Below are 24618 nucleotides of genomic sequence, written 5' to 3' on the forward strand. Positions count from 1 at the left end.
TGTAACATAACATGGGGGGGGGGGGGTCTCCTGGCTGTTCACACAGGTGTGTCATTGCTGTACATTGACCATGCATTGCTTCTGTGGTATTGCAAAGGCAAAGACAAATGCTTCCAGCCATCCATTGCACTAATGGATTGGTCATCAGCTGGCTGTCTATGTCCCGCATCAATATAGACCAAAGTACAGAGGGTTAGGCTATGCTATTGTGCACCTACCTGATGCATCAGAAGGTGCGAGGCCCTTGCTAAATTCTGTGCACAGACTTTGAGATCTATGCTTTAGACTGTATCTAAACCTGCTCCAACATGGACTGACATTCTGGCCTACTTTCAGCCGATGCGACTTGTCTGTCGCTGAACAGTCGCTTTTTATGTATTCAGCACCTATGTATAATGTTGTAAAAATGCTCTAGAAGCTAAAGTCGCAGAAATGTCACACATATTTGGCCTGCAACTTTCTGTGCGACAAATTCAGACAGGAAAAATCAGTATAAATCCTTAGAAAATTATCCCCCAGTGTCTCCATCTGCTGGCGGTATTGAATAAGCATTGCTGCACTGATGGGGTATGCATTAGACGAAAAAAAAGAAGAAAAAGAAGAATAATACGCCCAGAAAAGAGGCGAAAAGGAGAAAAACGTAAAAAAACGTGAAAAAAAAGTAAGAGGAAGAGAAGGGAAAAAAGGTGGAAATGGGTTTAAAAGTGATTTCGGCGGAGAAATATATATATATATATATATATATATATATATACGCGCACACACACACATATATATATAAACGTATTCTCCGTTGAGATATTGCAGCCGCTGCTGTGTCCAGGCCCAGGAGCCTTAGCACTGTGCTGTGATGTCACTCAATACCACTGACATCACTAGGTGTAAACAACATCTCTCCTTTGCTGTGTATGTGACTATGGAGCTGTTTGGTGATGTCGTCTATTATGGCCTTCATAGAAGCAACAGGAGATTGTTGCATCCATCTAGAACCCTCAGAACTACAGTGCTATGATGTCACTCACTTCCACAGGCCTTGCAGAGTGTAAACAACAACAACCCAGCTTTGTTGTGTATGTAACCATAGGGATTTGTGATGTCACCTAGAACCTTCACAGCAGCGACAGCTTTATGAGGAGCATCAGCACTGCTCTGCCTGAGCAGAACCATCACCGCCATAGGTTGTCAAATAACCCGGGTTTAACCCACACAGGTAAGTCCAATGGGGTGCAGGCATGTCCTCTATGCTTACAGCTTCCCGTGGGTGTTGGTTTGATACCGTTTGGGGACAGCCAAGGAGGCATCTGCAGGCAACAAAGGTAGGTGTGTGCTTGTGTGTGTGTTTCCTATGCAGATCCTAAGCCCAGTGTCACATGCAAGTAGGAGGAGTAAGAAGGGTTCCTGGCAAATCCGGGTTATGGATTGCATTTAAAAAGGCCCCGTGGGAGTGCAATGGGCCCCTGTCTTGCTGCTTAGCAATAATGGTATGGGTTTAGGTTCTGCTGTGTGTACTGGTGGTTGACTGCCCCCCAGCCCAGAGTGTGCATGGAAAATTGTCTGGCAGCCTCCCTGACAGCAAGCAGTGATAGTGCCCATGAAGGGGACCTTGTTGGGCCCGCCCCTTTCACGGTTATCGCTTCTCGGCCTTTTGGCTAAGATCAAGTGTAGTATCTGTTCTTATCAGTTTAATATCTGATACGTCCCCTATCTGGGGACCATATATTAAATGGATTTTTGAGAACGGGGGCCGATTTCGAAGCTTGCTTCCGTCGCCCTATGCATTGACCCGATATGGCAGTATCTTCGGGTACAGTGCACCACCCCCTTACAGGGTTAAAAAGAAAGATTCCTACTTTCATTGCTACCTGCTTGCTGGCTAGCCAGCTAGCCAGCCCTGTGGGCCTTGCTGCTGCTGCTGCTGCAGCCAAAAAACAAAAGGTGGTGCTGCTGCTGCTTCTGCTTCTGCTTGTGTCTGGCCGCTGTTGGAGCGTCCAGGCACAGGACTTCTGCTGCTGCTGACTAAATGGCCTCCTTAATTGGATCATTTGAGTAGCCAGCACACCTGTGCAGGTAGGGCATGACATGATAGGCAGCTGCCTTGATAGCGGGTGGGTGCTGAATGTTCCTAATTGACAAAATAAGATTAATGCTTATGAAGAAATATAAAATCTCATCCCTTCCCCAATATCGCGCCACACCCCTACCCCTTAATTCCCTGGTTGAACTTGATGGACATATGTCTTTTTTCGACCGTACTAACTATGTAACTATGTAACATAACATGGGGGGGGGGGGGGGTCTCCTGGCTGTTCACACAGGTGTGTCATTGCTGTACATTGACCATGCATTGCTTCTGTGGTATTGTAAAGGCAAAGACAAATGCTTCCAGCCATCCATTGCACTAATGGATTGGTCATCAGCTGGCTGTCTATGTCCCGCATCAATATAGACCAAAGTACAGAGGGTTAGGCTATGCTATTGTGCACCTACCTGATGCATCAGAAGGTGCGAGGCCCTTGCTAAATTCTGTGCACAGACTTTGAGATCTATGCTTTAGACTGTATCTAAACCTGCTCCAACATGGACTGACATTCTGGCCTACTTTCAGCCGATGCGACTTGTCTGTCGCTGAACAGTCGCTTTTTATGTATTCAGCACCTATGTATAATGTTGTAAAAATGCTCTAGAAGCTAAAGTCGCAGAAATGTCACACATATTTGGCCTGCAACTTTCTGTGCGACAAATTCAGACAGGAAAAATCAGTATAAATCCTTAGAAAATTATCCCCCAGTGTCTCCATCTGCTGGCGGTATTGAATAAGCATTGCTGCACTGATGGGGTATGCATTAGACGAAAAAAAAGAAGAAAAAGAAGAATAATACGCCCAGAAAAGAGGCGAAAAGGAGAAAAACGTAAAAAAACGTGAAAAAAAAGTAAGAGGAAGAGAAGGGAAAAAAAGGTGGAAATGGGTTTAAAAGTGATTTCGGCGGAGATATAATATATATATATATATATATATATATATATATATATATATACGCGCACACACACACATATATATAAACGTATTCTCCGTTGAGATATTGCAGCCGCTGCTGTGTCCAGGCCCAGGAGCCTTAGCACTGTGCTGTGATGTCACTCAATACCACTGACATCACTAGGTGTAAACAACATCTCTCCTTTGCTGTGTATGTGACTATGGAGCTGTTTGGTGATGTCGTCTATTATGGCCTTCATAGAAGCAACAGGAGATTGTTGCATCCATCTAGAACCCTCAGAACTACAGTGCTATGATGTCACTCACTTCCACAGGCCTTGCAGAGTGTAAACAACAACAACCCAGCTTTGTTGTGTATGTAACCATAGGGATTTGTGATGTCACCTAGAACCTTCACAGCAGCGACAGCTTTATGAGGAGCATCAGCACTGCTCTGCCTGAGCAGAACCATCACCGCCATAGGTTGTCAAATAACCCGGGTTTAACCCACACAGGTAAGTCCAATGGGGTGCAGGCATGTCCTCTATGCTTACAGCTTCCCGTGGGTGTTGGTTTGATACCGTTTGGGGACAGCCAAGGAGGCATCTGCAGGCAACAAAGGTAGGTGTGTGCTTGTGTGTGTGTTTCCTATGCAGATCCTAAGCCCAGTGTCACATGCAAGTAGGAGGAGTAAGAAGGGTTCCTGGCAAATCCGGGTTATGGATTGCATTTAAAAAGGCCCCGTGGGAGTGCAATGGGCCCCTGTCTTGCTGCTTAGCAATAATGGTATGGGTTTAGGTTCTGCTGTGTGTACTGGTGGTTGACTGCCCCCCAGCCCAGAGTGTGCATGGAAAATTGTCTGGCAGCCTCCCTGACAGCAAGCAGTGATAGTGCCCATGAAGGGGACCTTGTTGGGCCCGCCCCTTTCACGGTTATCGCTTCTCGGCCTTTTGGCTAAGATCAAGTGTAGTATCTGTTCTTATCAGTTTAATATCTGATACGTCCCCTATCTGGGGACCATATATTAAATGGATTTTTGAGAACGGGGGCCGATTTCGAAGCTTGCTTCCGTCGCCCTATGCATTGACCCGATATGGCAGTATCTTCGGGTACAGTGCACCACCCCCTTACAGGGTTAAAAAGAAAGATTCCTACTTTCATTGCTACCTGCTTGCTGGCTAGCCAGCTAGCCAGCCCTGTGGGCCTTGCTGCTGCTGCTGCTGCAGCCAAAAAACAAAAGGTGGTGCTGCTGCTGCTTCTGCTTCTGCTTGTGTCTGGCCGCTGTTGGAGCGTCCAGGCACAGGACTTCTGCTGCTGCTGACTAAATGGCCTCCTTAATTGGATCATTTGAGTAGCCAGCACACCTGTGCAGGTAGGGCATGACATGATAGGCAGCTGCCTTGATAGCGGGTGGGTGCTGAATGTTCCTAATTGACAAAATAAGATTAATGCTTATGAAGAAATATAAAATCTCATCCCTTCCCCAATATCGCGCCACACCCCTACCCCTTAATTCCCTGGTTGAACTTGATGGACATATGTCTTTTTTCGACCGTACTAACTATGTAACTATGTAACATAACATGGGGGGGGGGGGGGGTCTCCTGGCTGTTCACACAGGTGTGTCATTGCTGTACATTGACCATGCATTGCTTCTGTGGTATTGCAAAGGCAAAGACAAATGCTTCCAGCCATCCATTGCACTAATGGATTGGTCATCAGCTGGCTGTCTATGTCCCGCATCAATATAGACCAAAGTACAGAGGGTTAGGCTATGCTATTGTGCACCTACCTGATGCATCAGAAGGTGCGAGGCCCTTGCTAAATTCTGTGCACAGACTTTGAGATCTATGCTTTAGACTGTATCTAAACCTGCTCCAACATGGACTGACATTCTGGCCTACTTTCAGCCGATGCGACTTGTCTGTCGCTGAACAGTCGCTTTTTATGTATTCAGCACCTATGTATAATGTTGTAAAAATGCTCTAGAAGCTAAAGTCGCAGAAATGTCACACATATTTGGCCTGCAACTTTCTGTGCGACAAATTCAGACAGGAAAAATCAGTATAAATCCTTAGAAAATTATCCCCCAGTGTCTCCATCTGCTGGCGGTATTGAATAAGCATTGCTGCACTGATGGGGTATGCATTAGACGAAAAAAAAGAAGAAAAAGAAGAATAATACGCCCAGAAAAGAGGCGAAAAGGAGAAAAACGTAAAAAAACGTGAAAAAAAAGTAAGAGGAAGAGAAGGGAAAAAAAGGTGGAAATGGGTTTAAAAGTGATTTCGGCGGAGAATATATATATATATATATATATATATATATATATATATATATATATACGCGCACACACACACATATATATAAACGTATTCTCCGTTGAGATATTGCAGCCGCTGCTGTGTCCAGGCCCAGGAGCCTTAGCACTGTGCTGTGATGTCACTCAATACCACTGACATCACTAGGTGTAAACAACATCTCTCCTTTGCTGTGTATGTGACTATGGAGCTGTTTGGTGATGTCGTCTATTATGGCCTTCATAGAAGCAACAGGAGATTGTTGCATCCATCTAGAACCCTCAGAACTACAGTGCTATGATGTCACTCACTTCCACAGGCCTTGCAGAGTGTAAACAACAACAACCCAGCTTTGTTGTGTATGTAACCATAGGGATTTGTGATGTCACCTAGAACCTTCACAGCAGCGACAGCTTTATGAGGAGCATCAGCACTGCTCTGCCTGAGCAGAACCATCACCGCCATAGGTTGTCAAATAACCCGGGTTTAACCCACACAGGTAAGTCCAATGGGGTGCAGGCATGTCCTCTATGCTTACAGCTTCCCGTGGGTGTTGGTTTGATACCGTTTGGGGACAGCCAAGGAGGCATCTGCAGGCAACAAAGGTAGGTGTGTGCTTGTGTGTGTGTTTCCTATGCAGATCCTAAGCCCAGTGTCACATGCAAGTAGGAGGAGTAAGAAGGGTTCCTGGCAAATCCGGGTTATGGATTGCATTTAAAAAGGCCCCGTGGGAGTGCAATGGGCCCCTGTCTTGCTGCTTAGCAATAATGGTATGGGTTTAGGTTCTGCTGTGTGTACTGGTGGTTGACTGCCCCCCAGCCCAGAGTGTGCATGGAAAATTGTCTGGCAGCCTCCCTGACAGCAAGCAGTGATAGTGCCCATGAAGGGGACCTTGTTGGGCCCGCCCCTTTCACGGTTATCGCTTCTCGGCCTTTTGGCTAAGATCAAGTGTAGTATCTGTTCTTATCAGTTTAATATCTGATACGTCCCCTATCTGGGGACCATATATTAAATGGATTTTTGAGAACGGGGGCCGATTTCGAAGCTTACTTCCGTCGCCCTATGCATTGACCCGATATGGCAGTATCTTCGGGTACAGTGCACCACCCCCTTACAGGGTTAAAAAGAAAGATTCCTACTTTCATTGCTACCTGCTTGCTGGCTAGCCAGCTAGCCAGCCCTGTGGGCCTTGCTGCTGCTGCTGCTGCAGCCAAAAAACAAAAGGTGGTGCTGCTGCTGCTTCTGCTTCTGCTTGTGTCTGGCCGCTGTTGGAGCGTCCAGGCACAGGACTTCTGCTGCTGCTGACTAAATGGCCTCCTTAATTGGATCATTTGAGTAGCCAGCACACCTGTGCAGGTAGGGCATGACATGATAGGCAGCTGCCTTGATAGCGGGTGGGTGCTGAATGTTCCTAATTGACAAAATAAGATTAATGCTTATGAAGAAATATAAAATCTCATCCCTTCCCCAATATCGCGCCACACCCCTACCCCTTAATTCCCTGGTTGAACTTGATGGACATATGTCTTTTTTCGACCGTACTAACTATGTAACTATGTAACATAACATGGGGGGGGGGGGGTCTCCTGGCTGTTCACACAGGTGTGTCATTGCTGTACATTGACCATGCATTGCTTCTGTGGTATTGCAAAGGCAAAGACAAATGCTTCCAGCCATCGATTGCACTAATGGATTGGTCATCAGCTGGCTGTCTATGTCCCGCATCAATATAGACCAAAGTACAGAGGGTTAGGCTATGCTATTGTGCACCTACCTGATGCATCAGAAGGTGCGAGGCCCTTGCTAAATTCTGTGCACAGACTTTGAGATCTATGCTTTAGACTGTATCTAAACCTGCTCCAACATGGACTGACATTCTGGCCTACTTTCAGCCGATGCGACTTGTCTGTCGCTGAACAGTCGCTTTTTATGTATTCAGCACCTATGTATAATGTTGTAAAAATGCTCTAGAAGCTAAAGTCGCAGAAATGTCACACATATTTGGCCTGCAACTTTCTGTGCGACAAATTCAGACAGGAAAAATCAGCATAAATCCTTAGAAAATTATCCCCCAGTGTCTCCATCTGCTGGCGGTATTGAATAAGCATTGCTGCACTGATGGGGTATGCATTAGACGAAAAAAAAGAAGAAAAAGAAGAATAATACGCCCAGAAAAGAGGCGAAAAGGAGAAAAACGTAAAAAAACGTGAAAAAAAAGTAAGAGGAAGAGAAGGGAAAAAAAGGTGGAAATGGGTTTAAAAGTGATTTCGGCGGAGAATATATATATATATATATATATATATATATATATATATATATATACGCGCACACACACACATATATATAAACGTATTCTCCGTTGAGATATTGCAGCCGCTGCTGTGTCCAGGCCCAGGAGCCTTAGCACTGTGCTGTGATGTCACTCAATACCACTGACATCACTAGGTGTAAACAACATCTCTCCTTTGCTGTGTATGTGACTATGGAGCTGTTTGGTGATGTCGTCTATTATGGCCTTCATAGAAGCAACAGGAGATTGTTGCATCCATCTAGAACCCTCAGAACTACAGTGCTATGATGTCACTCACTTCCACAGGCCTTGCAGAGTGTAAACAACAACAACCCAGCTTTGTTGTGTATGTAACCATAGGGATTTGTGATGTCACCTAGAACCTTCACAGCAGCGACAGCTTTATGAGGAGCATCAGCACTGCTCTGCCTGAGCAGAACCATCACCGCCATAGGTTGTCAAATAACCCGGGTTTAACCCACACAGGTAAGTCCAATGGGGTGCAGGCATGTCCTCTATGCTTACAGCTTCCCGTGGGTGTTGGTTTGATACCGTTTGGGGACAGCCAAGGAGGCATCTGCAGGCAACAAAGGTAGGTGTGTGCTTGTGTGTGTGTTTCCTATGCAGATCCTAAGCCCAGTGTCACATGCAAGTAGGAGGAGTAAGAAGGGTTCCTGGCAAATCCGGGTTATGGATTGCATTTAAAAAAGCCCCGTGGGAGTGCAATGGGCCCCTGTCTTGCTGCTTAGCAATAATGGTATGGGTTTAGGTTCTGCTGTGTGTACTGGTGGTTGACTGCCCCCCAGCCCAGAGTGTGCATGGAAAATTGTCTGGCAGCCTCCCTGACAGCAAGCAGTGATAGTGCCCATGAAGGGGACCTTGTTGGGCCCGCCCCTTTCACGGTTATCGCTTCTCGGCCTTTTGGCTAAGATCAAGTGTAGTATCTGTTCTTATCAGTTTAATATCTGATACGTCCCCTATCTGGGGACCATATATTAAATGGATTTTTGAGAACGGGGGCCGATTTCGAAGCTTGCTTCCGTCGCCCTATGCATTGACCCGATATGGCAGTATCTTCGGGTACAGTGCACCACCCCCTTACAGGGTTAAAAAGAAAGATTCCTACTTTCATTGCTACCTGCTTGCTGGCTAGCCAGCTAGCCAGCCCTGTGGGCCTTGCTGCTGCTGCTGCTGCAGCCAAAAAACAAAAGGTGGTGCTGCTGCTGCTTCTGCTTCTGCTTGTGTCTGGCCGCTGTTGGAGCGTCCAGGCACAGGACTTCTGCTGCTGCTGACTAAATGGCCTCCTTAATTGGATCATTTGAGTAGCCAGCACACCTGTGCAGGTAGGGCATGACATGATAGGCAGCTGCCTTGATAGCGGGTGGGTGCTGAATGTTCCTAATTGACAAAATAAGATTAATGCTTATGAAGAAATATAAAATCTCATCCCTTCCCCAATATCGCGCCACACCCCTACCCCTTAATTCCCTGGTTGAACTTGATGGACATATGTCTTTTTTCGACCGTACTAACTATGTAACTATGTAACATAACATGGGGGGGGGGGGGTCTCCTGGCTGTTCACACAGGTGTGTCATTGCTGTACATTGACCATGCATTGCTTCTGTGGTATTGCAAAGGCAAAGACAAATGCTTCCAGCCATCCATTGCACTAATGGATTGGTCATCAGCTGGCTGTCTATGTCCCGCATCAATATAGACCAAAGTACAGAGGGTTAGGCTATGCTATTGTGCACCTACCTGATGCATCAGAAGGTGCGAGGCCCTTGCTAAATTCTGTGCACAGACTTTGAGATCTATGCTTTAGACTGTATCTAAACCTGCTCCAACATGGACTGACATTCTGGCCTACTTTCAGCCGATGCGACTTGTCTGTCGCTGAACAGTCGCTTTTTATGTATTCAGCACCTATGTATAATGTTGTAAAAATGCTCTAGAAGCTAAAGTCGCAGAAATGTCACACATATTTGGCCTGCAACTTTCTGTGCGACAAATTCAGACAGGAAAAATCAGTATAAATCCTTAGAAAATTATCCCCCAGTGTCTCCATCTGCTGGCGGTATTGAATAAGCATTGCTGCACTGATGGGGTATGCATTAGACGAAAAAAAAGAAGAAAAAGAAGAATAATACGCCCAGAAAAGAGGCGAAAAGGAGAAAAACGTAAAAAAACGTGAAAAAAAAGTAAGAGGAAGAGAAGGGAAAAAAAGGTGGAAATGGGTTTAAAAGTGATTTCGGCGGAGAAATATATATATATATATATATATATATATATATATATATATATATACGCGCACACACACACACATATATATAAACGTATTCTCCGTTGAGATATTGCAGCCGCTGCTGTGTCCAGGCCCAGGAGCCTTAGCACTGTGCTGTGATGTCACTCAATACCACTGACATCACTAGGTGTAAACAACATCTCTCCTTTGCTGTGTATGTGACTATGGAGCTGTTTGGTAATGTCGTCTATTATGGCCTTCATAGAAGCAACAGGAGATTGTTGCATCCATCTAGAACCCTCAGAACTACAGTGCTATGATGTCACTCACTTCCACAGGCCTTGCAGAGTGTAAACAACAACAACCCAGCTTTGTTGTGTATGTAACCATAGGGATTTGTGATGTCACCTAGAACCTTCACAGCAGCGACAGCTTTATGAGGAGCATCAGCACTGCTCTGCCTGAGCAGAACCATCACCGCCATAGGTTGTCAAATAACCCGGGTTTAACCCACACAGGTAAGTCCAATGGGGTGCAGGCATGTCCTCTATGCTTACAGCTTCCCGTGGGTGTTGGTTTGATACCGTTTGGGGACAGCCAAGGAGGCATCTGCAGGCAACAAAGGTAGGTGTGTGCTTGTGTGTGTGTTTCCTATGCAGATCCTAAGCCCAGTGTCACATGCAAGTAGGAGGAGTAAGAAGGGTTCCTGGCAAATCCGGGTTATGGATTGCATTTAAAAAGGCCCCGTGGGAGTGCAATGGGCCCCTGTCTTGCTGCTTAGCAATAATGGTATGGGTTTAGGTTCTGCTGTGTGTACTGGTGGTTGACTGCCCCCCAGCCCAGAGTGTGCATGGAAAATTGTCTGGCAGCCTCCCTGACAGCAAGCAGTGATAGTGCCCATGAAGGGGACCTTGTTGGGCCCGCCCCTTTCACGGTTATCGCTTCTCGGCCTTTTGGCTAAGATCAAGTGTAGTATCTGTTCTTATCAGTTTAATATCTGATACGTCCCCTATCTGGGGACCATATATTAAATGGATTTTTGAGAACGGGGGCCGATTTCGAAGCTTGCTTCCGTCGCCCTATGCATTGACCCGATATGGCAGTATCTTCGGGTACAGTGCACCACCCCCTTACAGGGTTAAAAAGAAAGATTCCTACTTTCATTGCTACCTGCTTGCTGGCTAGCCAGCTAGCCAGCCCTGTGGGCCTTGCTGCTGCTGCTGCTGCAGCCAAAAAACAAAAGGTGGTGCTGCTGCTGCTTCTGCTTCTGCTTGTGTCTGGCCGCTGTTGGAGCGTCCAGGCACAGGACTTCTGCTGCTGCTGACTAAATGGCCTCCTTAATTGGATCATTTGAGTAGCCAGCACACCTGTGCAGGTAGGGCATGACATGATAGGCAGCTGCCTTGATAGCGGGTGGGTGCTGAATGTTCCTAATTGACAAAATAAGATTAATGCTTATGAAGAAATATAAAATCTCATCCCTTCCCCAATATCGCGCCACACCCCTACCCCTTAATTCCCTGGTTGAACTTGATGGACATATGTCTTTTTTCGACCGTACTAACTATGTAACTATGTAACATAACATGGGGGGGGGGGGGTCTCCTGGCTGTTCACACAGGTGTGTCATTGCTGTACATTGACCATGCATTGCTTCTGTGGTATTGCAAAGGCAAAGACAAATGCTTCCAGCCATCCATTGCACTAATGGATTGGTCATCAGCTGGCTGTCTATGTCCCGCATCAATATAGACCAAAGTACAGAGGGTTAGGCTATGCTATTGTGCACCTACCTGATGCATCAGAAGGTGCGAGGCCCTTGCTAAATTCTGTGCACAGACTTTGAGATCTATGCTTTAGACTGTATCTAAACCTGCTCCAACATGGACTGACATTCTGGCCTACTTTTAGCCGATGCGACTTGTCTGTCGCTGAACAGTCGCTTTTTATGTATTCAGCACCTATGTATAATGTTGTAAAAATGCTCTAGAAGCTAAAGTCGCAGAAATGTCACACATATTTGGCCTGCAACTTTCTGTGCGACAAATTCAGACAGGAAAAATCAGTATAAATCCTTAGAAAATTATCCCCCAGTGTCTCCATCTGCTGGCGGTATTGAATAAGCATTGCTGCACTGATGGGGTATGCATTAGACGAAAAAAAAGAAGAAAAAGAAGAATAATACGCCCAGAAAAGAGGCGAAAAGGAGAAAAACGTAAAAAAACGTGAAAAAAAAGTAAGAGGAAGAGAAGGGAAAAAAAGGTGGAAATGGGTTTAAAAGTGATTTCGGCGGAGATATATATATATATATATATATATATATATATATATATATATATATACGCGCACACACACACATATATATAAACGTATTCTCCGTTGAGATATTGCAGCCGCTGCTGTGTCCAGGCCCAGGAGCCTTAGCACTGTGCTGTGATGTCACTCAATACCACTGACATCACTAGGTGTAAACAACATCTCTCCTTTGCTGTGTATGTGACTATGGAGCTGTTTGGTGATGTCGTCTATTATGGCCTTCATAGAAGCAACAGGAGATTGTTGCATCCATCTAGAACCCTCAGAACTACAGTGCTATGATGTCACTCACTTCCACAGGCCTTGCAGAGTGTAAACAACAACAACCCAGCTTTGTTGTGTATGTAACCATAGGGATTTGTGATGTCACCTAGAACCTTCACAGCAGCGACAGCTTTATGAGGAGCATCAGCACTGCTCTGCCTGAGCAGAACCATCACCGCCATAGGTTGTCAAATAACCCGGGTTTAACCCACACAGGTAAGTCCAATGGGGTGCAGGCATGTCCTCTATGCTTACAGCTTCCCGTGGGTGTTGGTTTGATACCGTTTGGGGACAGCCAAGGAGGCATCTGCAGGCAACAAAGGTAGGTGTGTGCTTGTGTGTGTGTTTCCTATGCAGATCCTAAGCCCAGTGTCACATGCAAGTAGGAGGAGTAAGAAGGGTTCCTGGCAAATCCGGGTTATGGATTGCATTTAAAAAGGCCCCGTGGGAGTGCAATGGGCCCCTGTCTTGCTGCTTAGCAATAATGGTATGGGTTTAGGTTCTGCTGTGTGTACTGGTGGTTGACTGCCCCCCAGCCCAGAGTGTGCATGGAAAATTGTCTGGCAGCCTCCCTGACAGCAAGCAGTGATAGTGCCCATGAAGGGGACCTTGTTGGGCCCGCCCCTTTCACGGTTATCGCTTCTCGGCCTTTTGGCTAAGATCAAGTGTAGTATCTGTTCTTATCAGTTTAATATCTGATACGTCCCCTATCTGGGGACCATATATTAAATGGATTTTTGAGAACGGGGGCCGATTTCGAAGCTTGCTTCCGTCGCCCTATGCATTGACCCGATATGGCAGTATCTTCGGGTACAGTGCACCACCCCCTTACAGGGTTAAAAAGAAAGATTCCTACTTTCATTGCTACCTGCTTGCTGGCTAGCCAGCTAGCCAGCCCTGTGGGCCTTGCTGCTGCTGCTGCTGCAGCCAAAAAACAAAAGGTGGTGCTGCTGCTGCTTCTGCTTCTGCTTGTGTCTGGCCGCTGTTGGAGCGTCCAGGCACAGGACTTCTGCTGCTGCTGACTAAATGGCCTCCTTAATTGGATCATTTGAGTAGCCAGCACACCTGTGCAGGTAGGGCATGACATGATAGGCAGCTGCCTTGATAGCGGGTGGGTGCTGAATGTTCCTAATTGACAAAATAAGATTAATGCTTATGAAGAAATATAAAATCTCATCCCTTCCCCAATATCGCGCCACACCCCTACCCCTTAATTCCCTGGTTGAACTTGATGGACATATGTCTTTTTTCGACCGTACTAACTATGTAACTATGTAACATAACATGGGGGGGGGGGGGGTCTCCTGGCTGTTCACACAGGTGTGTCATTGCTGTACATTGACCATGCATTGCTTCTGTGGTATTGCAAAGGCAAAGACAAATGCTTCCAGCCATCCATTGCACTAATGGATTGGTCATCAGCTGGCTGTCTATGTCCCGCATCAATATAGACCAAAGTACAGAGGGTTAGGCTATGCTATTGTGCACCTACCTGATGCATCAGAAGGTGCGAGGCCCTTGCTAAATTCTGTGCACAGACTTTGAGATCTATGCTTTAGACTGTATCTAAACCTGCTCCAACATGGACTGACACATTCTGGCCTACTTTCAGCCGATGCGACTTGTCTGTCGCTGAACAGTCGCTTTTTATGTATTCAGCACCTATGTATAATGTTGTAAAAATGCTCTAGAAGCTAAAGTCGCAGAAATGTCACACATATTTGGCCTGCAACTTTCTGTGCGACAAATTCAGACAGGAAAAATCAGTATAAATCCTTAGAAAATTATCCCCCAGTGTCTCCATCTGCTGGCGGTATTGAATAAGCATTGCTGCACTGATGGGGTATGCATTAGACGAAAAAAAAGAAGAAAAAGAAGAATAATACGCCCAGAAAAGAGGCGAAAAGGAGAAAAACGTAAAAAAACGTGAAAAAAAAGTAAGAGGAAGAGAAGGGAAAAAAAGGTGGAAATGGGTTTAAAAGTGATTTCGGCGGAGAATATATATATATATATATATATATATATATATATATATATATATATATATATATATATATACGCGCACACACACACATATATATAAACGTATTCTCCGTTGAGATATTGCAGCCGCTGCTGTGTCCAGGCCCAGGAGCCTTAGCACTGTGCTGTGATGTCACTCAATACCACTGACATCACTAGGTGTAAACAACATCTCTCCTTTGCTGTGTATGTGACTATGGAGCTGTTTGGTGATGTCGTCTATTATGGCCTTCATAGAAGCAACAGGAGATTGTTGCATCCATCTAGAACCCTCAGAACTACAGTGCTATGATGTCACTCACTTCCACAGGCCTTGCAGAGTGTAAACAACAACAACCCAGCTTTGTTGTGTATGTAACCATAGGGATTTGTGATGTCACCTAGAACCTTCACAGCAGCGACAGCTTTATGAGGAGCATCAGCACTGCTCTGCCTGAGCAGAACCATCACCGCCATAGGTTGTCAAATAACCCGGGTTTAACCCACACAGGTAAGTCCAATGGGGTGCAGGCATGTCCTCTATGCTTACAGCTTCCCGTGGGTGTTGGTTTGATACCGTTTGGGGACAGCCAAGGAGGCATCTGCAGGCAACAAAGGTAGGTGTGTGCTTGTGTGTGTGTTTCCTATGCAGATCCTAAGCCCAGTGTCACATGCAAGTAGGAGGAGTAAGAAGGGTTCCTGGCAAATCCGGGTTATGGATTGCATTTAAAAAGGCCCCGTGGGAGTGCAATGGGCCCCTGTCTTGCTGCTTAGCAATAATGGTATGGGTTTAGGTTCTGCTGTGTGTACTGGTGGTTGACTGCCCCCCAGCCCAGAGTGTGCATGGAAAATTGTCTGGCAGCCTCCCTGACAGCAAGCAGTGATAGTGCCCATGAAGGGGACCTTGTTGGGCCCGCCCCTTTCACGGTTATCGCTTCTCGGCCTTTTGGCTAAGATCAAGTGTAGTATCTGTTCTTATCAGTTTAATATCTGATACGTCCCCTATCTGGGGACCATATATTAAATGGATTTTTGAGAACGGGGGCCGATTTCGAAGCTTGCTTCCGTCGCCCTATGCATTGACCCGATATGGCAGTATCTTCGGGTACAGTGCACCACCCCCTTACAGGGTTAAAAAGAAAGATTCCTACTTTCATTGCTACCTGCTTGCTGGCTAGCCAGCTAGCCAGCCCTGTGGGCCTTGCTGCTGCTGCTGCTGCAGCCAAAAAACAAAAGGTGGTGCTGCTGCTGCTTCTGCTTCTGCTTGTGTCTGGCCGCTGTTGGAGCGTCCAGGCACAGGACTTCTGCTGCTGCTGACTAAATGGCCTCCTTAATTGGATCATTTGAGTAGCCAGCACACCTGTGCAGGTAGGGCATGACATGATAGGCAGCTGCCTTGATAGCGGGTGGGTGCTGAATGTTCCTAATTGACAAAATAAGATTAATGCTTATGCCCTTCCCCAATATCGCGCCACACCCCTACCCCTTAATTCCCTGGTTGAACTTGATGGACATATGTCTTTTTTCGACCGTACTAACTATGTAACTATGTAACATAACATGGGGGGGGGGGGGTCTCCTGGCTGTTCACACAGGTGTGTCATTGCTGTACATTGACCATGCATTGCTTCTGTGGTATTGCAAAGGCAAAGACAAATGCTTCCAGCCATCCATTGCACTAATGGATTGGTCATCAGCTGGCTGTCTATGTCCCGCATCAATATAGACCAAAGTACAGAGGGTTAGGCTATGCTATTGTGCACCTACCTGATGCATCAGAAGGTGCGAGGCCCTTGCTAAATTCTGTGCACAGACTTTGAGATCTATGCTTTAGACTGTATCTAAACCTGCTCCAACATGGACTGACATTCTGGCCTACTTTCAGCCGATGCGACTTGTCTGTCGCTGAACAGTCGCTTTTTATGTATTCAGCACCTATGTATAATGTTGTAAAAATGCTCTAGAAGCTAAAGTCGCAGAAATGTCACACATATTTGGCCTGCAACTTTCTGTGCGACAAATTCAGACAGGAAAAATCAGTATAAATCCTTAGAAAATTATCCCCCAGTGTCTCCATCTGCTGGCGGTATTGAATAAGCATTGCTGCACTGATGGGGTATGCATTAGACGAAAAAAAAGAAGAAAAAGAAGAATAATACGCCCAGAAAAGAGGCGAAAAGGAGAAAAACGTAAAAAAACGTGAAAAAAAAGTAAGAGGAAGAGAAGGGAAAAAAAGGTGGAAATGGGTTTAAAAGTGATTTCGGCGGAGAAATATATATATATATATATATATATATATATATATATATATATATACGCGCACACACACACATATATATAAACGTATTCTCCGTTGAGATATTGCAGCCGCTGCTGTGTCCAGGCCCAGGAGCCTTAGCACTGTGCTGTGATGTCACTCAATACCACTGACATCACTAGGTGTAAACAACATCTCTCCTTTGCTGTGTATGTGACTATGGAGCTGTTTGGTGATGTCGTCTATTATGGCCTTCATAGAAGCAACAGGAGATTGTTGCATCCATCTAGAACCCTCAGAACTACAGTGCTATGATGTCACTCACTTCCACAGGCCTTGCAGAGTGTAAACAACAACAACCCAGCTTTGTTGTGTATGTAACCATAGGGATTTGTGATGTCACCTAGAACCTTCACAGCAGCGACAGCTTTATGAGGAGCATCAGCACTGCTCTGCCTGAGCAGAACCATCACCGCCATAGGTTGTCAAATAACCCGGGTTTAACCCACACAGGTAAGTCCAATGGGGTGCAGGCATGTCCTCTATGCTTACAGCTTCCCGTGGGTGTTGGTTTGATACCGTTTGGGGACAGCCAAGGAGGCAGGAGGCATCTGCAGGCAACAAAGGTAGGTGTGTGCTTGTGTGTGTGTTTCCTATGCAGATCCTAAGCCCAGTGTCACATGCAAGTAGGAGGAGTAAGAAGGGTTCCTGGCAAATCCGGGTTATGGATTGCATTTAAAAAGGCCCCGTGGGAGTGCAATGGGCCCCTGTCTTGCTGCTTAGCAATAATGGTATGGGTTTAGGTTCTGCTGTGTGTACTGGTGGTTGACTGCCCCCCAGCCCAGAGTGTGCATGGAAAATTGTCTGGCAGCCTCCCTGACAGCAAGCAGTGATAGTGCCCATGAAGGGGACCTTGTTGGGCCCGCCCCTTTCACGGTTATCGCTTCTCGGCCTTTTGGCTAAGATCAAGTGTAGTATCTGTTCTTATCAGTTTAATATCTGATACGTCCCCTATCTGGGGACCATATATTAAATGGATTTTTGAGAACGGGGGCCGATTTCGAAGCTTGCTTCCGTCGCCCTATGCATTGACCTGATATGGCAGTATCTTCGGGTACAGTGCACCACCCCCTTACAGGGTTAAAAAGAAAGATTCCTACTTTCATTGCTACCTGCTTGCTGGCTAGCCAGCTAGCCAGCCCTGTGGGCCTTGCTGCTGCTGCTGCTGCAGCCAAAAAACAAAAGGTGGTGCTGCTGCTGCTTCTGCTTCTGCTTGTGTCTGGCCGCTGTTGGAGCGTCCAGGCACAGGACTTCTGCTGCTGCTGACTAAATGGCCTCCTTAATTGGATCATTTGAGTAGCCAGCACACCTGTGCAGGTAGGGCATGACATGATAGGCAGCTGCCTTGATAGCGGGTGGGTGCTGAATGTTCCTAATTGACAAAATAAGATTAATGCTTATGAAGAAATATAAAATCTCATCCCTTCCCCAATATCGCGCCACACCCCTACCCCTTAATTCCCTGGTTGAACTTGATGGACATATGTCTTTTTTCGACCGTACTAACTATGTAACTATGTAACATAACATGGGGGGGGGGGGTCTCCTGGCTGTTCACACAGGTGTGTCATTGCTGTACATTGACCATGCATTGCTTCTGTGGTATTGCAAAGGCAAAGACAAATGCTTCCAGCCATCCATTGCACTAATGGATTGGTCATCAGCTGGCTGTCTATGTCCCGCATCAATATAGACCAAAGTACAGAGGGTTAGGCTATGCTATTGTGCACCTACCTGATGCATCAGAAGGTGCGAGGCCCTTGCTAAATTCTGTGCACAGACTTTGAGATCTATGCTTTAGACTGTATCTAAACCTGCTCCAACATGGACTGACATTCTGGCCTACTTTCAGCCGATGCGACTTGTCTGTCGCTGAACAGTCGCTTTTTATGTATTCAGCACCTATGTATAATGTTGTAAAAATGCTCTAGAAGCTAAAGTCGCAGAAATGTCACACATATTTGGCCTGCAACTTTCTGTGCGACAAATTCAGACAGGAAAAATAAGTATAAATCCTTAGAAAATTATCCCCCAGTGTCTCCATCTGCTGGCGGTATTGAATAAGCATTGCTGCACTGATGGGGTATGCATTAGACGAAAAAAAAGAAGAAAAAGAAGAATAATACGCCCAGAAAAGAGGCGAAAAGGAGAAAAACGTAAAAAAACGTGAAAAAAAAGTAAGAGGAAGAGAAGGGAAAAAAAGGTGGAAATGGGTTTAAAAGTGATTTCGGCGGAGAAATATATATATATATATATATATATATATATATATATATATATATATATACGCGCACACACACACATATATATAAACGTATTCTCCGTTGAGATATTGCAGCCGCTGCTGTGTCCAGGCCCAGGAGCCTTAGCACTGTGCTGTGATGTCACTCAATACCACTGACATCACTAGGTGTAAACAACATCTCTCCTTTGCTGTGTATGTGACTATGGAGCTGTTTGGTGATGTCGTCTATTATGGCCTTCATAGAAGCAACAGGAGATTGTTGCATCCATCTAGAACCCTCAGAACTACAGTGCTATGATGTCACTCACTTCCACAGGCCTTGCAGAGTGTAAACAACAACAACCCAGCTTTGTTGTGTATGTAACCATAGGGATTTGTGATGTCACCTAGAACCTTCACAGCAGCGACAGCTTTATGAGGAGCATCAGCACTGCTCTGCCTGAGCAGAACCATCACCGCCATAGGTTGTCAAATAACCCGGGTTTAACCCACACAGGTAAGTCCAATGGGGTGCAGGCATGTCCTCTATGCTTACAGCTTCCCGTGGGTGTTGGTTTGATACCGTTTGGGGACAGCCAAGGAGGCATCTGCAGGCAACAAAGGTAGGTGTGTGCTTGTGTGTGTGTTTCCTATGCAGATCCTAAGCCCAGTGTCACATGCAAGTAGGAGGAGTAAGAAGGGTTCCTGGCAAATCCGGGTTATGGATTGCATTTAAAAAGGCCCCGTGGGAGTGCAATGGGCCCCTGTCTTGCTGCTTAGCAATAATTGTATGGGTTTAGGTTCTGCTGTGTGTACTGGTGGTTGACTGCCCCCCAGCCCAGAGTGTGCATGGAAAATTGTCTGGCAGCCTCCCTGACAGCAAGCAGTGATAGTGCCCATGAAGGGGACCTTGTTGGGCCCGCCCCTTTCACGGTTATCGCTTCTCGGCCTTTTGGCTAAGATCAAGTGTAGTATCTGTTCTTATCAGTTTAATATCTGATACGTCCCCTATCTGGGGACCATATATTAAATGGATTTTTGAGAACGGGGGCCGATTTCGAAGCTTGCTTCCGTCGCCCTATGCATTGACCCGATATGGCAGTATCTTCGGGTACAGTGCACCACCCCCTTACAGGGTTAAAAAGAAAGATTCCTACTTTCATTGCTACCTGCTTGCTGGCTAGCCAGCTAGCCAGCCCTGTGGGCCTTGCTGCTGCTGCTGCTGCAGCCAAAAAACAAAAGGTGGTGCTGCTGCTGCTTCTGCTTCTGCTTGTGTCTGGCCGCTGTTGGAGCGTCCAGGCACAGGACTTCTGCTGCTGCTGACTAAATGGCCTCCTTAATTGGATCATTTGAGTAGCCAGCACACCTGTGCAGGTAGGGCATGACATGATAGGCAGCTGCCTTGATAGCGGGTGGGTGCTGAATGTTCCTAATTGACAAAATAAGATTAATGCTTATGAAGAAATATAAAATCTCATCCCTTCCCCAATATCGCGCCACACCCCTACCCCTTAATTCCCTGGTTGAACTTGATGGACATATGTCTTTTTTCGACCGTACTAACTATGTAACTATGTAACATAACATGGGGGGGGGGGTCTCCTGGCTGTTCACACAGGTGTGTCATTGCTGTAGATTGACCATGCATTGCTTCTGTGGTATTGCAAAGGCAAAGACAAATGCTTCCAGCCATCCATTGCACTAATGGATTGGTCATCAGCTGGCTGTCTATGTCCCGCATCAATATAGACCAAAGTACAGAGGGTTAGGCTATGCTATTGTGCACCTACCTGATGCATCAGAAGGTGCGAGGCCCTTGCTAAATTCTGTGCACAGACTTTGAGATCTATGCTTTAGACTGTATCTAAACCTGCTCCAACATGGACTGACATTCTGGCCTACTTTCAGCCGATGCGACTTGTCTGTCGCTGAACAGTCGCTTTTTATGTATTCAGCACCTATGTATAATGTTGTAAAAATGCTCTAGAAGCTAAAGTCGCAGAAATGTCACACATATTTGGCCTGCAACTTTCTGTGCGACAAATTCAGACAGGAAAAATAAGTATAAATCCTTAGAAAATTATCCCCCAGTGTCTCCATCTGCTGGCGGTATTGAATAAGCATTGCTGCACTGATGGGGTATGCATTAGACGAAAAAAAAGAAGAAAAAGAAGAATAATACGCCCAGAAAAGAGGCGAAAAGGAGAAAAACGTAAAAAAACGTGAAAAAAAAGTAAGAGGAAGAGAAGGGAAAAAAAGGTGGAAATGGGTTTAAAAGTGATTTCGGCGGAGAAATATATATATATATATATATATATATATATATATATATATACGCGCACACACACACATATATATAAACGTATTCTCCGTTGAGATATTGCAGCCGCTGCTGTGTCCAGGCCCAGGAGCCTTAGCACTGTGCTGTGATGTCACTCAATACCACTGACATCACTAGGTGTAAACAACATCTCTCCTTTGCTGTGTATGTGACTATGGAGCTGTTTGGTGATGTCGTCTATTATGGCCTTCATAGAAGCAACAGGAGATTGTTGCATCCATCTAGAACCCTCAGAACTACAGTGCTATGATGTCACTCACTTCCACAGGCCTTGCAGAGTGTAAACAACAACAACCCAGCTTTGTTGTGTATGTAACCATAGGGATTTGTGATGTCACCTAGAACCTTCACAGCAGCGACAGCTTTATGAGGAGCATCAGCACTGCTCTGCCTGAGCAGAACCATCACCGCCATAGGTTGTCAAATAACCCGGGTTTAACCCACACAGGTAAGTCCAATGGGGTGCAGGCATGTCCTCTATGCTTACAGCTTCCCGTGGGTGTTGGTTTGATACCGTTTGGGGACAGCCAAGGAGGCATCTGCAGGCAACAAAGGTAGGTGTGTGCTTGTGTGTGTGTTTCCTATGCAGATCCTAAGCCCAGTGTCACATGCAAGTAGGAGGAGTAAGAAGGGTTCCTGGCAAATCCGGGTTATGGATTGCATTTAAAAAGGCCCCGTGGGAGTGCAATGGGCCCCTGTCTTGCTGCTTAGCAATAATTGTATGGGTTTAGGTTCTGCTGTGTGTACTGGTGGTTGACTGCCCCCCAGCCCAGAGTGTGCATGGAAAATTGTCTGGCAGCCTCCCTGACAGCAAGCAGTGATAGTGCCCATGAAGGGGACCTTGTTGGGCCCGCCCCTTTCACGGTTATCGCTTCTCGGCCTTTTGGCTAAGATCAAGTGTAGTATCTGTTCTTATCAGTTTAATATCTGATACGTCCCCTATCTGGGGACCATATATTAAATGGATTTTTGAGAACGGGGGCCGATTTCGAAGCTTGCTTCCGTCGCCCTATGCATTGACCCGATATGGCAGTATCTTCGGGTACAGTGCACCACCCCCTTACAGGGTTAAAAAGAAAGATTCCTACTTTCATTGCTACCTGCTTGCTGGCTAGCCAGCTAGCCAGCCCTGTGGGCCTTGCTGCTGCTGCTGCTGCAGCCAAAAAACAAAAGGTGGTGCTGCTGCTGCTTCTGCTTCTGCTTGTGTCTGGCCGCTGTTGGAGCGTCCAGGCACAGGACTTCTGCTGCTGCTGACTAAATGGCCTCCTTAATTGGATCATTTGAGTAGCCAGCACACCTGTGCAGGTAGGGCATGACATGATAGGCAGCTGCCTTGATAGCGGGTGGGTGCTGAATGTTCCTAATTGACAAAATAAGATTAATGCTTATGAAGAAATATAAAATCTCATCCCTTCCCCAATATCGCGCCACACCCCTACCCCTTAATTCCCTGGTTGAACTTGATGGACATATGTCTTTTTTCGACCGTACTAACTATGTAACTATGTAACATAACATGGGGGGGGGGGGTCTCCTGGCTGTTCACACAGGTGTGTCATTGCTGTAGATTGACCATGCATTGCTTCTGTGGTATTGCAAAGGCAAAGACAAATGCTTCCAGCCATCCATTGCACTAATGGATTGGTCATCAGCTGGCTGTCTATGTCCCGCATCAATATAGACCAAAGTACAGAGGGTTAGGCTATGCTATTGTGCACCTACCTGATGCATCAGAAGGTGCGAGGCCCTTGCTAAATTCTGTGCACAGACTTTGAGATCTATGCTTTAGACTGTATCTAAACCTGCTCCAACATGGACTGACATTCTGGCCTACTTTCAGCCGATGCGACTTGTCTGTCGCTGAACAGTCGCTTTTTATGTATTCAGCACCTATGTATAATGTTGTAAAAATGCTCTAGAAGCTAAAGTCGCAGAAATGTCACACATATTTGGCCTGCAACTTTCTGTGCGACAAATTCAGACAGGAAAAATCAGTATAAATCCTTAGAAAATTATCCCCCAGTGTCTCCATCTGCTGGCGGTATTGAATAAGCATTGCTGCACTGATGGGGTATGCATTAGACGAAAAAAAAGAAGAAAAAGAAGAATAATACGCCCAGAAAAGAGGCGAAAAGGAGAAAAACGTAAAAAAACGTGAAAAAAAAGTAAGAGGAAGAGAAGGGAAAAGAAGGTGGAAATGGGTTTAAAAGTGATTTCGGCGGAGAAATATATATATATATATATATATATATATATATATATATATACGCGCACACACACACATATATATAAACGTATTCTCCGTTGAGATATTGCAGCCGCTGCTGTGTCCAGGCCCAGGAGCCTTAGCACTGTGCTGTGATGTCACTCAATACCACTGACATCACTAGGTGTAAACAACATCTCTCCTTTGCTGTGTATGTGACTATGGAGCTGTTTGGTGATGTCGTCTATTATGGCCTTCATAGAAGCAACAGGAGATTGTTGCATCCATCTAGAACCCTCAGAACTACAGTGCTATGATGTCACTCACTTCCACAGGCCTTGCAGAGTGTAAACAACAACAACCCAGCTTTGTTGTGTATGTAACCATAGGGATTTGTGATGTCACCTAGAACCTTCACAGCAGCGACAGCTTTATGAGGAGCATCAGCACTGCTCTGCCTGAGCAGAACCATCACCGCCATAGGTTGTCAAATAACCCGGGTTTAACCCACACAGGTAAGTCCAATGGGGTGCAGGCATGTCCTCTATGCTTACAGCTTCCCGTGGGTGTTGGTTTGATACCGTTTGGGGACAGCCAAGGAGGCATCTGCAGGCAACAAAGGTAGGTGTGTGCTTGTGTGTGTGTTTCCTATGCAGATCCTAAGCCCAGTGTCACATGCAAGTAGGAGGAGTAAGAAGGGTTCCTGGCAAATCCGGGTTATGGATTGCATTTAAAAAGGCCCCGTGGGAGTGCAATGGGCCCCTGTCTTGCTGCTTAGCAATAATGGTATGGGTTTAGGTTCTGCTGTGTGTACTGGTGGTTGACTGCCCCCCAGCCCAGAGTGTGCATGGAAAATTGTCTGGCAGCCTCCCTGACAGCAAGCAGTGATAGTGCCCATGAAGGGGACCTTGTTGGGCCCGCCCCTTTCACGGTTATCGCTTCTCGGCCTTTTGGCTAAGATCAAGTGTAGTATCTGTTCTTATCAGTTTAATATCTGATACGTCCCCTATCTGGGGACCATATATTAAATGGATTTTTGAGAACGGGGGCCGATTTCGAAGCTTGCTTCCGTCGCCCTATGCATTGACCCGATATGGCAGTATCTTCGGGTACAGTGCACCACCCCCTTACAGGGTTAAA

General features: G+C 46.1%; 11 non-coding genes across 11 annotated transcripts; all 11 read left to right on the top strand.

Moving 5' to 3' along the window:
* The first annotated feature begins 1629 nt into the window (after positions 1-1629).
* On the top strand, positions 1630-1820 carry LOC130315514 (U2 spliceosomal RNA). Its single transcript, XR_008862994.1, has one exon. It is a non-coding gene; the product is annotated as a U2 spliceosomal RNA (small nuclear RNA).
* A 2088-nt stretch (positions 1821-3908) lies between these two features.
* On the top strand, positions 3909-4099 carry LOC130315515 (U2 spliceosomal RNA). The gene has a single exon (XR_008862995.1). It is a non-coding gene; the product is annotated as a U2 spliceosomal RNA (small nuclear RNA).
* A 2090-nt stretch (positions 4100-6189) lies between these two features.
* On the top strand, positions 6190-6380 carry LOC130315626 (U2 spliceosomal RNA). Its single transcript, XR_008863095.1, has one exon. It is a non-coding gene; the product is annotated as a U2 spliceosomal RNA (small nuclear RNA).
* A 2086-nt stretch (positions 6381-8466) lies between these two features.
* On the top strand, positions 8467-8657 carry LOC130315516 (U2 spliceosomal RNA). The gene has a single exon (XR_008862996.1). It is a non-coding gene; the product is annotated as a U2 spliceosomal RNA (small nuclear RNA).
* Positions 8658-10746: 2089 nt separating this feature from the next.
* On the top strand, positions 10747-10937 carry LOC130315517 (U2 spliceosomal RNA). Its single transcript, XR_008862997.1, has one exon. It is a non-coding gene; the product is annotated as a U2 spliceosomal RNA (small nuclear RNA).
* A 2087-nt stretch (positions 10938-13024) lies between these two features.
* On the top strand, positions 13025-13215 carry LOC130315519 (U2 spliceosomal RNA). The gene has a single exon (XR_008862998.1). It is a non-coding gene; the product is annotated as a U2 spliceosomal RNA (small nuclear RNA).
* Positions 13216-15320: 2105 nt separating this feature from the next.
* Positions 15321-15511, top strand: LOC130315520 (U2 spliceosomal RNA). The gene has a single exon (XR_008862999.1). It is a non-coding gene; the product is annotated as a U2 spliceosomal RNA (small nuclear RNA).
* Positions 15512-17586: 2075 nt separating this feature from the next.
* On the top strand, positions 17587-17777 carry LOC130315619 (U2 spliceosomal RNA). Its single transcript, XR_008863088.1, has one exon. It is a non-coding gene; the product is annotated as a U2 spliceosomal RNA (small nuclear RNA).
* A 2090-nt stretch (positions 17778-19867) lies between these two features.
* Positions 19868-20058, top strand: LOC130315521 (U2 spliceosomal RNA). The gene has a single exon (XR_008863000.1). It is a non-coding gene; the product is annotated as a U2 spliceosomal RNA (small nuclear RNA).
* Positions 20059-22139: 2081 nt separating this feature from the next.
* LOC130315522 (U2 spliceosomal RNA) lies at positions 22140-22330 on the top strand. Its single transcript, XR_008863001.1, has one exon. It is a non-coding gene; the product is annotated as a U2 spliceosomal RNA (small nuclear RNA).
* Positions 22331-24412: 2082 nt separating this feature from the next.
* Positions 24413-24603, top strand: LOC130315523 (U2 spliceosomal RNA). Its single transcript, XR_008863002.1, has one exon. It is a non-coding gene; the product is annotated as a U2 spliceosomal RNA (small nuclear RNA).
* The last annotated feature ends 15 nt before the right edge of the window (positions 24604-24618 follow it).

Source organism: Hyla sarda, unplaced genomic scaffold, assembly GCF_029499605.1.
Source record: "Hyla sarda isolate aHylSar1 unplaced genomic scaffold, aHylSar1.hap1 scaffold_188, whole genome shotgun sequence".
NCBI lineage: Eukaryota > Metazoa > Chordata > Amphibia > Anura > Hylidae > Hyla > Hyla sarda.